The sequence below is a fragment of the Pipistrellus kuhlii genome, unplaced genomic scaffold (genome assembly GCF_014108245.1).
Source record: "Pipistrellus kuhlii isolate mPipKuh1 unplaced genomic scaffold, mPipKuh1.p scaffold_m20_p_1, whole genome shotgun sequence".
In the NCBI taxonomy this organism is placed as follows: domain Eukaryota; kingdom Metazoa; phylum Chordata; class Mammalia; order Chiroptera; family Vespertilionidae; genus Pipistrellus; species Pipistrellus kuhlii.
The window spans coordinates 95,666,676-95,679,392 of NW_023425404.1; positions in this window are offsets into that span (position 1 = coordinate 95,666,676).

Here is a 12,717-nt window from a genome sequence, read left to right on the forward strand (position 1 = left end):
ACAAAGCTCAGGTAATTAAAACAGTCTGTATTAGCATAATAATTGACACATAAATGCCCCCCTCCATTATGCAGTCAACTAATATTTAAAAGAAAGCCAACATTACTCAATGGGGAAAGGATAGTCTCTTCAATAAACAATTCTGGGAAAACTGGATACATTCACATGCAGAAAAATGAACCATTTGGACCACTCACAAAAATTAACTCAAAGTGGATTAAAGAATTTAATATAATCAAAGTCATCCAAATTAGGAAGGGAAAAATAAATCTTTCATTATTTGCAAATGACATGGTATTATATATAGAGAAAAATAATAATAAATAAATTTAATAAAGTATTAGGATATGAAATAAATATTCAACAAATAAGTACATTTAATAAAGTATCAGGATATGAAAGAAATATTAAGAAATGAGTTGCATTTTTATACACCAATAATGAACTATCAAAAAGAAAGACAAAAACAATCTATCGATAATACACAATTGCTTTAAAAAGAATACAATACCTAGCAATAAATTTAACCAAGGATATAATAGACCAATACTCAGAAAATTATAACACACTGAAAAAGAAATAAGTGGAAATATATATTGTGTTCATGGATAGGAAGAATTAACATCTTTAAAATGTTTATACTACCCAAAGCAATCTACAGATTCAATGCAATTCCTATCAATATACCAATGGCATATTTCACAAAACAAGTGTTTCAAAAATGTATATGGAACCACAAAATATCCCAAATAGCAATAGTGATCTTGAGAAAGAAGAGTGAAGTGGAGGAATTATACTACCTGATATAAAACTATACTACAAGGTCATAGTAATGAAAACAGCATGATACTGTCCTAAAAACAGGCAAAGAGATAAACGGAACAAATTAGACAGCTCAGAAACAAATCCTAGCCTTTATAGTCAAGTGATATTTTAGAAAGGAGGAAAAAATTGACAGTAGGTTAAAGATAGTTTATTCAATAAATGTTGGGAAAATTGGACAGATACATGCAAAAAACTGAAACCCTTGGCAAATAATGCTGAATCCCATAATTCTCAGAGGCACATTCTTTTGTTCTTATACCAAACAAAAGGATAAACTCAACATTAAAAACTTATAGTAAATGTTAGACTCAAAACCATTACAATACTAGGAGAAAAAATAGGCAGTAAAATCTCAGATAGTACTCGTAGCAATATTTTTTTCTGATATATTTTCTCAGACAAGGGAAACAAAAGAAAACATAAACAAATGGAACTACATCAAACTAAAAAATATTTGCACAGCAGAGGAAACCATTAACAAAATGAAAAGACAACCCATCAAATGGAAGAACATATTCACCAATCTGATAAAGGGCTAATATCCAAATTTTATAAAGAACTTATAAAATAAATACCAAAAAAAACCCCCCACAACCCAATTAAAAACGAGCAAAGAACTTAAATAAACACTTCTTCAAGGGGACATACAGATGGCCAATAGGCATATGAAAAGATGATCAACATCACTAATCAAAGAAAAATAAATTAAAACCATAATGAGATATCACCTCATACCTGTCAGAATGGCTATCATCAATAAATCCATAAACAAAAAGTGTTGGTAAGGATGTGGAATAAAGGGAACCCTTATGAACTGTTAGTGGGAATGCAGACTGATACAATCACTGTAGAAAACAATATGGAGTTACCTCAAAAAATTAAAGATGGACTACCTTATAACCCAACAATTCTACTCATGGGAATTTATATGAAGAAGCCTGCAAAATTAATTTAAATAAATATAGGTATCCCTATGTTCATTGCAGCATTATTTATAATAGCCAAGATTTGGAAGCAACCCAAGTGTCCATTAGAAGATGAGTGGATAAAAAAGCTATGATACATTTACACAATGGAATACTACTCTGCTCTAAAAGGAAGTGTTCATGGATTGGTAGAATTAACATTATCAAAATGTCCATACTACTGAAGGCAATCTATAGATTTAATGCAATCCTTATTAAAATACCAACAGCATATTTCACAAATCTATAACAAACACTCCAAAAATTATATGTAGTCAAAAAAGACCCTGAATAGCCACAGCAATCTTGAGAAAGAAGAACAAAGTTGGAGCAATCACAATACTAGATATTAAGTTATACTACTCAGTCACTATAATCAGAACAGCCTGGAAAAGAGTATGGAATTTTCTCAAAAAGGTAAATATGGAAATGCTTTTTTATCCAGTGATCTCACTTCTAGGAATATATCCTAAGAAACCTGAAATATCAATCAGGAAGAATATTTATACTCCTATATTCACAAGTTGCAATAGTTAAGATCTGGAAACAGCCCAAGTGCCCATCAAAAGATGAGTGGATAAGAAAGCTGTGGTACATTTACACCATGGAATACTCAGCAGCAAAAGAGAGGGATCTCTTACCCTTTTAGACAGCAGAGGGGGGACCTGGAGAGTATTATGCTAAATCAATCAGAGAAAGACAAATATCACATGATCTCACTCACATGTGGAATCTAATGAACAAAATAAATTGATGAACAAAATAGATCCAGAGACACAGAAGCATAGAACAGACTGCAGAATCTTAGAGGGAAGGCAGGGAAGGATGTGTAGGTGGGAGGTGATCAACAAAAGAGTTTGTGTGCATATATACATAACCCATGGACACAGACAATAGAGTGGTGAAAGCTTGGGGTGGGAGTAGGGATATAAGGAATCAATGGGGGGAAAGGAAGACATATGTAATACTTTCAACACTAAAGATTTTAAAAAAATATGTTAAAAGTAAGTAAATTTTACCCTTTGCAATAGCATGAATAGACCTAGAGAACATTATGTTAGGTGAAATAAACCAGTTAGAGAAAGACAAGTATATAATTTCACTCATATGTGAAATTTAATGAACAAATTGAAAGACCAAGCAAAATAGAGTCAGACTTGTAGAGAACAGGCAGACAGCTCTGGCAGAGGGTGGGGAAGATGCTGGGGAGTGTAGAGATTGAGCAAACAATAAAAAAAAAGAGAGAACTCATGAACGTGGACAACAGTGTGGTGATTGTGGGGGATGTTGGAGGTGGAAGAATGCATAGATGAGTTAAATCTTGGTAGAAAAATAAAGATCTAAATCTTTAAACTCAAAGAAAACATAGAGGAAAAGCTCCTTGACATTGGTCTTTCTTTTTCCTTTCACTTTTTTGTTGTTATTAATTTTCACCCGAGAATATTTTCCCATTAATTTTTAGAGAGAGTGTAAAGGAAGGGAAGAGACACGCAGAGAGAAACATCCATGTGAAAGAGACACAGGGACTGTTGCCTCTTGCGCGCACTCTGACTAGGTCCAGGGATCCAGCCTGCAGCCTAAGTATTATACATTTCCTTGACCAGAATTGACCCTGTGACCCTTCAGTCCATACATCAAAACTCTAGCCACTGAGTGAAACCAGCTAGCTTGACATTGGTCTTGACAACATTAAAAAAATATGACACCAAGGTAAAGCAATAAAAGCAAAAATCACTGAGACTACATAAATTAAAAAGCTTCTTCATGACAAAAAAAACACAAAAAAGCAAACAAACAAACAAACAAAAACAATCAACAAAAGGAAAAGGTAACCTGTGGAATAAAAAAAAAATATTTGCAAACTATATATCTGATAAAGGGTTAATGTCTAAAATAAAGAACTCATACAACTCAATAACAAAAAAACTAATTTAAAAATTGATAGAAGAATTGAATAGATATTTTAAATTTAGAACTGAATAGACATTTTTTCAGATATGAAAAGAAAAGAATTCTAGGCAGTAAAAACAGCATGTGCTGAATAAGGTTCAAGCTCTTCTGCCTGGCATTCAGGCTACTTATTTATATTCAGCTGTGTTTCTCCTACTGACTGTGTCTGTTATTATTTTTCTTTCCAAATTTTGCTCTGTGATTTGGGAGCTGACACTGTACATTGGCTCTTTTCTTTTTTTTCTTCCTCCCTATTTTGGCATCTCTTTCACTGAGTTAATGATGTTACTTAAAAATGTGTTGGTATTCTAAATCTTCTATGCTACTTTATCTTATATAGTAGATGTTCAAGTTATTTATTTTGAGTTGGCTAATTTTTTGAATATGTTTGAATATTATGTGTATATTATTATTTTTACACTAGGGGCCCAGTGCACAAATTTGGAACTGTGGGCTGTGAGGCTGCGGTGGGCACAGGTGGGTCTCCTCCCATCCTCTGTGCTACTACCTGGCGGTTCCTGCTGTGGTCCTGGTTCCCTGTCTTCTGGCAGCCCCACTCCTGCGGCTGCTCCCATGCACTGAAGGTGGTGCTGCCAATTGGGGCTGGCAGCTGCTGCCCTTATCACCCCTCAGGTGCAGGGGGAGGTAGAGAAGCCCTCAGGGACAATTGGAGCTAGCAGCCACTGCTTGAACCCACTAATGGGACTGGCACTGGGCACTGGCAGCAGGTGCAAGTGGCAGCTCTGGCACCAGCTGCTGGTGTGAGGGGGGCCATCGCTGGAAGAGGTGGTTGTTGGCCCTGATTGCCCCTCAGGAGCAGGGGGAGGTGGAAAAATCTTAACTGAGGGACGATTGGGGCTGGCAGCACCTGTTTGCACCTGATGATGGTGCCGAACAATTGGGGTTGGTGCCAGGCACCAGCAGCGGGTGCAAGTGGGGCAGTGCTGGCTGAAGTTGTGAGTGCCAGGTGGGACCATGGTGCACAGGAGCAAAGAGTTTTCAGTAACTCACCAGAAGCTCGCTCTGATGACAGCAACCTGTGCCCCGCCTTTGTCTGGCACCCCCACTCACCTGCTCCACCATCCTGCCTCAATTGATGCCCGCCATGTTTGGAGCTCTGCTGCCTGCTGCCAACACCTGCCATGTTCTGCACATGCTCCCTGATGGTCAGCGCACGTCACAGTGACCAGTTGTTCAGTTGTGCTGCTGTTCGGTCTATTTGCATATTAGCCTTTTATTATATAGGATTGCTTACAATGACTCAGTCATTTGTGCTTTTTCAAAGTAGCAAATAGGTTGTTTCTGCAGAATGGATCCAGTGCTGCTATGTATCTCAAATACAATTTATATCTATGACAAATCCCTTACCAGATCTCTAAAACTACATTTTTAAAAAGATTTTTGGTACTTTGAACTTCTCAAAGATTAAAGCAGAATTCAGACAGATTTGGATTGAAATAATGGATCCATTACTGCTAAATATGTTACTTTGGACAAATTATATTACCTCTTTAAACCTTATTTCTTTGTTTTTAAAATAGGACAATATTTTTCACAAATATTTGTTGAGTGTTTTCTATGTACTAGACATTGATTTTGAGTTGTTATTTTAAATATTAAAGGGTTAAAGGAAATCCTGCATGGTACAAATTTGGTGCTCAATAGTGGGTAATTCATAGTTCCCATCATCATCCCCTTAATTTGTTTGAAAGCCTTGTTTTATTTTATCAACACCATTTGCTAGAAAATAATTTGTTTATGTGTGACTTTTTGGTCCCTTTGCAAACTCTGGGCTCTAGAGTGGAGGGGTTTGTTTACCTTCCCAGTGTTTAAAAACAAAAGAATTTGAATACTTTTATTTTTTATCTATTTTTTAAATCAAGAAAACTGGTTAATAACATTACATAAGTTTTAGGTGTACAACATCATAATTTTATATCTGAATATAGTGTATACAGATATTTTTCACTCAGGACACATCTGTTGTCATTTTCCTCATATTGATGTTTCTACATTTGGGGTCAGCACTTCTCCTAACAGGAGCACAAGAGAAATACAATAGCATTTCTGGCTAACTAGCTTAGCAGAAAGATTTAATTTGGGCAGCACCAAACTAAAAAATCAATGTCTAGTTTCCATTTGTCACCATATATTTCACCCTCTCTATCTATCTTGTCCCTCCCCTCAACCTTCTTCCCCTCTGGTAACCATCAATATGTTGACTGTATCTATGAGTTTGTTTTGTTTGCTCATTTGTTTCATTTTTGCTTTATATTTCACATGGGTGAAATTTTGTCTTTTCTCCATCTGACTTATTTTACTTAGCATAATACCCTCAAGATCCATTAATAAAGGCACAAATGACAAGATTTCATCTTTTATTGGACCATATAGTATTCCATTGGATAGGTATATGGCATCTTTTTTTTTTTTTATAAATTCATTCATTGATGGATTTTTAGGTAGTTTCTATAGTGTGATTACTGTAAATAATGCTGCAATGGACATAGAGGTGCATTTTATTTTTAAGTTAATGTTTTCATATTCTCCATTAAATACACTGAAGATGAATTGCTGGGTCATATGTTAGTTCTATTATTAATTTTTTGAGGAACCTCTGAACTGTTTTCCATAGTGGATACACCAATTTACAATCCTACCAACAGTGCATGAGTGTTCCCTTTTTTCCATATCCTCCCCAGCCCTTGTTATTTCTTGTCTTTTTGATAATAGCCATTTTTTGACAGACATGATCTCTGCTGGGGTTCTTTTCCCAGCCTTACAAAGTGTTCAGCATTCTGGAGAAAGAGGCTGCATGTAGATGATTAAAGAGTCTGGAATGATAATTTTGAAAGGCATTGGGGGTCAGAGGATCTTTAGCTGAAGGAGCTGAAGACTCACCCTTGTCTAAGGGTCCTGTGGTATTTATTAAACTCAACTTGTCCCAAGGCAAGGTGGAAATATACATTTCAAAGGGTAAGGCATCAAAGAGTACAGAAGCACTGTCAGTTTAGGGAAGAGCCTATAGCTGTTCAGGTGTTGGGCCAACAGGAGGCAATAAAATGCCCTGAGCTGTCTGGCAGCTAACAGTCCTATTCAGGTTTGGGGGAAGTGCCCCACAGATAAATTACATATGTGGCTCACCCTTGTTGAGCCCCCAAGTCCCATCAACCTTTTATGGAACTTTTGTAATTATTACATGCTGGAATTGTTTTCTGACAGACCTCATTATGGTTTGAATCACATTTCCCTGTGAAAGACTTTAAACCTCTTTCCATGTGCCTTTTGGCCATTTGTAAGTCTTCTTTGATACTATGGCTATTGAGATCATTTGCCCATTTTTTAAACTATCATTTGTTTTTTCTATGTTGTTGAGTTATAGTTGTTGCTTATATATTTTTACTATTAACCCCTTATTAGAAGTATTATTTGAAAATATCTTTCCACAGTTAGTTTGTTACAGAGTTCCCGAACAATCAAACAATGCAGGAGGAGAGTTTGGAGAGACTCACTTTATTCATCGCGCGATGGGCTTAGAGAAAATGAATTCAAATTCTAAGCAAGGCTACAAGCAGAACTTCCCTTTTTATTAAAGAGCCAGCCCGAAGTGCACTTAGTGGCTATCTCGATGCTGTTCTTGAAAACAATACAGTCTATCCAATTAAAAAATGCACCTGGCATAGCATTGAGATTATGGGTATATCTAGTCTCTGGCCTACAAGGTCATACAGCTAAGTTTATCTTCAGCATTCTTCAAATAGACTAAAGCAGACTAGAAAGCAACATTTTAGAATAAGAGGCCATCTAAGAGCAGAAAATACCAAACAGCAGTGCTCAAGTTGACTGCCTTTTTGTTTCTTTTGCTATGCTTTGATGTAATCCCATTTGTTTAATTTTGTTTCCTTGTGTTTGGAGTCAAATTCACAAAACCTCACTAAGACCAGTATTCAGAAGCTTATTGCTTATGTTTCTTCTTATGTGTTTTCTTGCTTTAGGTTTTACATTCAAGTCTCTAATTCATTTTTAGTTAATTTTTGTGTATGTTATAAACTATGGTAGTAATCTATAATAGTTTCATTCTTTGCATATGACTGTCCAGTTTTGTCAACACCATTTACTGAAGAGACTTTACTTTCTTCATTGTATATTAATGGATTCTTTGTCATAAATTAGTTGTCCATGAATGTGTGGGCTTATTTCTGGGCTTTCAATTCTCTCCCATTGATATGTGTTAGCTTTCCTGCCAATTCCATTCTTTGTTTTTTTCTTTCTATTGTTGTTGTTGTTAGTCCTCATTGGAGGATATTTTCCCCTTGATTTTTAGAGAGAATGGAAGAGAGAGAAGAGAGAGACAGAGTGAGAGAAACATTAATGTGAGAGAGACACATCAATTGGTTGCGTCCCACATACACCCTTACTAGGCCCAGCAATCAAGCCTGCAACCTAGGTATGTGCCTTAACAGGAATTGAACCCAGGAACCTTTAGACCACAGGGCAATGCTCTATACACTGAGCCAAATTGGCTGGGGTCTTTTCCATTTTGATTACTGTAGCATTGTAGTAAAGTTTTAATCAGGGACTATGATTCCTCTGGTTTTGTTACTTTTTGTTGTTGTTGTTCAGGATTGCCTTTTTGTTTCCACACAAATGTGAAGATTTTCTTAATAGTATTTCTTTGAAAAAATGCCATTGGGGTTTTTATAGGGATTTGAATATATAAATTGTTTTAGGCAATATAGACATTTTAAACAATGTTCGTTCTAATGCATTAACATTTGCATGCCTTTAAGCATGAATTGTATCTCTGAGTTAGCTGCATGATCCCCATTCCCATTATATTATCCTAGGCTCCTGGATCTTACTATTGGCTGCTCATCAGAAAACTGAAGCACCTTTAAGTTTCTGGGTGTCCAGGCTAAATTTCAGACCAAATATATAAGAATCTTTTGGGGTGGAATTCAGAGATTACTACTATTTAAAGCTCTCCATGCAATTCCAATGTCCAACAAAGGCTGGGAGCCAATTCAGATGAAACTGGTAAGTGAACTGGGTAGACCCTGAAGGCAATGGATGACAATCCTGAAAGGAGGTCCTATGATCTTTACTTCTAGAAAGGCCTCCTTGTTTCATATAACCTTCAGGCTCTGCCTCTTATTCTGTCACTATTCAGTAATAGTGACAGAGTTTCTATCCTCAAGTCCATGTTTTGCCTCTAAATATATTCTCTGAATTGGCAAAAGTTTGCTGAGGTAAATGTGGAGGATTATCTCTGACACTCGTTTGCTGAGATCTTGGGGTTTTCCCCATAAACATTTCTCCTTTGATCCATCCCTGGGAAGTTGGGACTATAGGCACCACTCTGCTCTTCATTGACTATTCTGCCTCAGTTCAGGTGGCTGGCTTCAGGTTCAAGTAGGTGTTGCCCAAATTAAATCTTTCTGGTTAGCTGTTTAGCCACTTTCCCCAGAAATGCTATTTCTCTTGTGCTCCTGTTTAAAAGAAAACCTAAATAAATCTCATCTGTGTTTGACCTAATTTTTCTATCTTTAGCAAAGTGTTTAAACAATCACAGTTTGGAACTCTCAGCTATATAATTTTACCAGTTTAATGGGCTCAATAAAACCCTGTGTGTATGCATGTTTGTAATAACCTATTTGACCTATGAAATTGAATGCCTAAGTAGATTGTCTAAGAGAACTGTTGGCTGAAAACACTTTCCTGTCTTTTATTGTTTCTCATGAACTATTGTGATTAGACACTGGGAGAGCGACTAATACAAAGTACATCCGAAATCACAATTACTCTTGCCATGCATTCGGGTTATGTAAACAGCTTGGTGGGCTTCACAGAGAGCAGGTGTAAAGCTACTTGTATGTGATTATGTTAAATCCCTGAACAAACATCAATATTAATAATCCTCTAACAGTTTTATGTTATTATTACAAGTCAAGGCATGTTCCTGGAATCATTTCTCTCCCACTCTGTGATGAATGCATTCTTTATTATGAAATATTGTTGTTCAAAGCCTTTGTTAAACATGGAGTAAAAAGGCCATGGTGGCTCTTTTGATCTTACTGTTACTGATGAAGTTTACTTACCTCACCTTTTCAGTTTCCCCCATTATCATGAAGTCACAAATTAATTACTTCTTTGCTTATCATAGACTCATTGGCTTCACTTGGAATGGCCAGAGTATTTCAAATTTAGCAAATCCTTCCCTAACCTGTGTTAATCTGTTCATCATTTAACTTTCAGCCAGTAACTCTAACCTAACTCTCTCTTTCTGTTGTTGCAACCTGAGTTTATTAGTCTTCTTCCAGATAACCATTTTCTCTCATCTCCTTTAAAGGCTTTTTGTTGAAGATTTTGTTTCACTTCTGAGCTGGTCTATTGTTAAATACACTTGATAAATACTCAGGAAAATGGCACCTCTCCCCTCTTGCTCTCCTCCAAAGAGGAGCTGATCATTATTCCTGTTGACCTACAAAGAATGTTCACTAAAACATGACATTGAGTATGTCACATATGTTCACAAAACTCCAGTAATTCCTCATTTTCTTTTTAGAATAGCATATTAATTTCCAAAGAGTCTGGATTTTTAAATCTTACTTCCTCTGTGAAATACCTTCCAGCCCATCTTCGATAAAGGCAATACCTTTTTAAAAAATATATATTTTATTGATTTTTTTACAGAGAGGAAGGATAGAGATAGAAAGTTAGAAACATCAATGAGAGAGGAACATCAATCAGTTGCCTCCTGCACGGCCCCCCCATACACACTGGGGATGTGCCCGCAACCAAGGTACATGCCCTTAACTGGAATGGAAACTGGGACCCCTGAGTCCACAGGCCTACCCTCTATCTACTGAGCCAAACCAATTTCGGCAATACCCTTTTTTCTAGAAATTTAACATACTACTTCCCACACTGCTTATAATTTATTGTCCTGTGTTGTACTTTTCTGCTGTTCTTATCTTATCCCAAGGAGTTCCTCCCACAAAACAAGCACTAAATAAATATATGTCATTGATGAGAACAGATGATTGATCATATGTTGTTGGAGGCAAAGTCTCAGAAGTAAACCTATGATTTTAAGCTTATCTCCTCCCCCATAATAAAATAGGGAACAGTTGTTGAAGGTTTATAATATATTTTGTATTTAACATAAATTTTATCCTCTAATCTTCCAAATTTTATAAGAGTAGTGATATTATTATTACAGATAGGGAAAAAGAGGCACAGAATGTTTATAATAAGATCACATTTCCAATAAATGGGTAGCTCAGATATGAAACCCAGGGAGTCTTATTCTAAAACCTATGCCTTAATGTTTGCACATTCTGCCTCACTTCCATTTTATCTGGACCTAGCTTGGAATGGAATTTGGAGGTGCAAGTACCAAGAATATGTGCTCCATAAAATATTAGGTTCCTTAAAAGTATTTCAGGGATTGCCAAACATGATTTCAATGATCAAGTTTGCAAAAAGATCTTGAAGCTGCTAATCTTTGCCTGCTGAGGAAAGGTGCCAAAGGACTTGAGGAGTTATTCCTAAAAGCTCAGTGTGAGGTAGTGAGGCTTAGAAGTTCCACCTGTGTAGTCAAACCCAAAGTGTTAGGCTTATGCCATGCTGCACTGAATCTAAGATGCCATGAGTTAAAGGTGCACCGTCTTCATTATATCACTAAGAAAGAGGAATATAACTGTTGAAATAACCATGACACAATATTTTCTTATCACTAGGATTTTTAAATTTTATACTTAATGAGAGAGTTCTTTTAGTCTTATTATGCATATAAACAATACTAGTTGATTAATGTATTCCTAAATCCCTTTTATATCTGATCTGAATCACCAAAGTCTCTGTTTTTCAAACAATATCATCATCTGTGCCTTTGAGTGCACTGGTGAGCCAGTGTTTCTTGAAAGGCTTCTCCACTATCACCTCTGAGAATTTCTTGCAAGCCACTGACATCAATTTTGCCAAACTGAATGCGAATATGTAGGCGACCAGAATGTCATCTTTTCTGCTTTCTGGCTCTCAGCAATTGTAAGACACTTCACATTTTCAAAGGTAAAATGTGCAAAGACACTCATCAGAATTGGTGAAAGGTAGCAAATATAATTTAACTTGAAAAATTGGTTTCACTGTCTAAAAAAATTTGAAAACCTCTAGTGTTGTTAAAAGAACCTTGGTCTTAGAGAATCAGAGGACTCGATTCTCCTAACTTGCTATAGCAAGCAACATAATTTCTTTTGAGCCTCCATTTTCTCACCTTTAAACAAAGAAAAAGCACACTAATCTCATAAGATGGCTACAAAGATTAAAAGAAAAATTAAATTCCACTGAAGCAGGACTGTTTCCAGTTTGTTTGCCTCTCTCCATTGTCTGGAGCAGTAACAGAGACCTAGTAGCTTCTAATGACTGAGCTGAATGAATAAACCAATGGACAGACATTTTATGCCTTTCAAGTGCAAGTAGAAGTGTCTATGTTGCCATAGTGGATGCAGTAGTAGGTATATATCATCTTTAATACACCTTATCCATTTTGCCTCAGTAGTTTTGTGGTCTGAATTACTAGTATGTCCTCTTCCCAAATGGGAACTTCTTCAAGTCTAAAGTTGCTTGGTTATTTTCTTATATAGTAAAGAAAAATAATCAACACAATTGTAGGCCAAAAAGCTGTTCTGTCTCTCTTGAATTCTTAAAAATGTTATTTATTATAGTTTTCTTACTTATGTTTATTGTTAAAATATTAAGAAATATAGAAAATGCGGAAAAATCATTATTTATACTTTTACTAGCTAGAGAGAATAATAACTAATATTGTTTTCTTTAACATTTGGCAATGAAGTATACATATTCTTTTGTAATCTAATTTTTTATTCAATATTTTGAGCATTTCTTCATATATTGAAATGTTCTTCACAAACATTATTTATAATGAATGATATATTATAATTTATTTGAGAGTAAG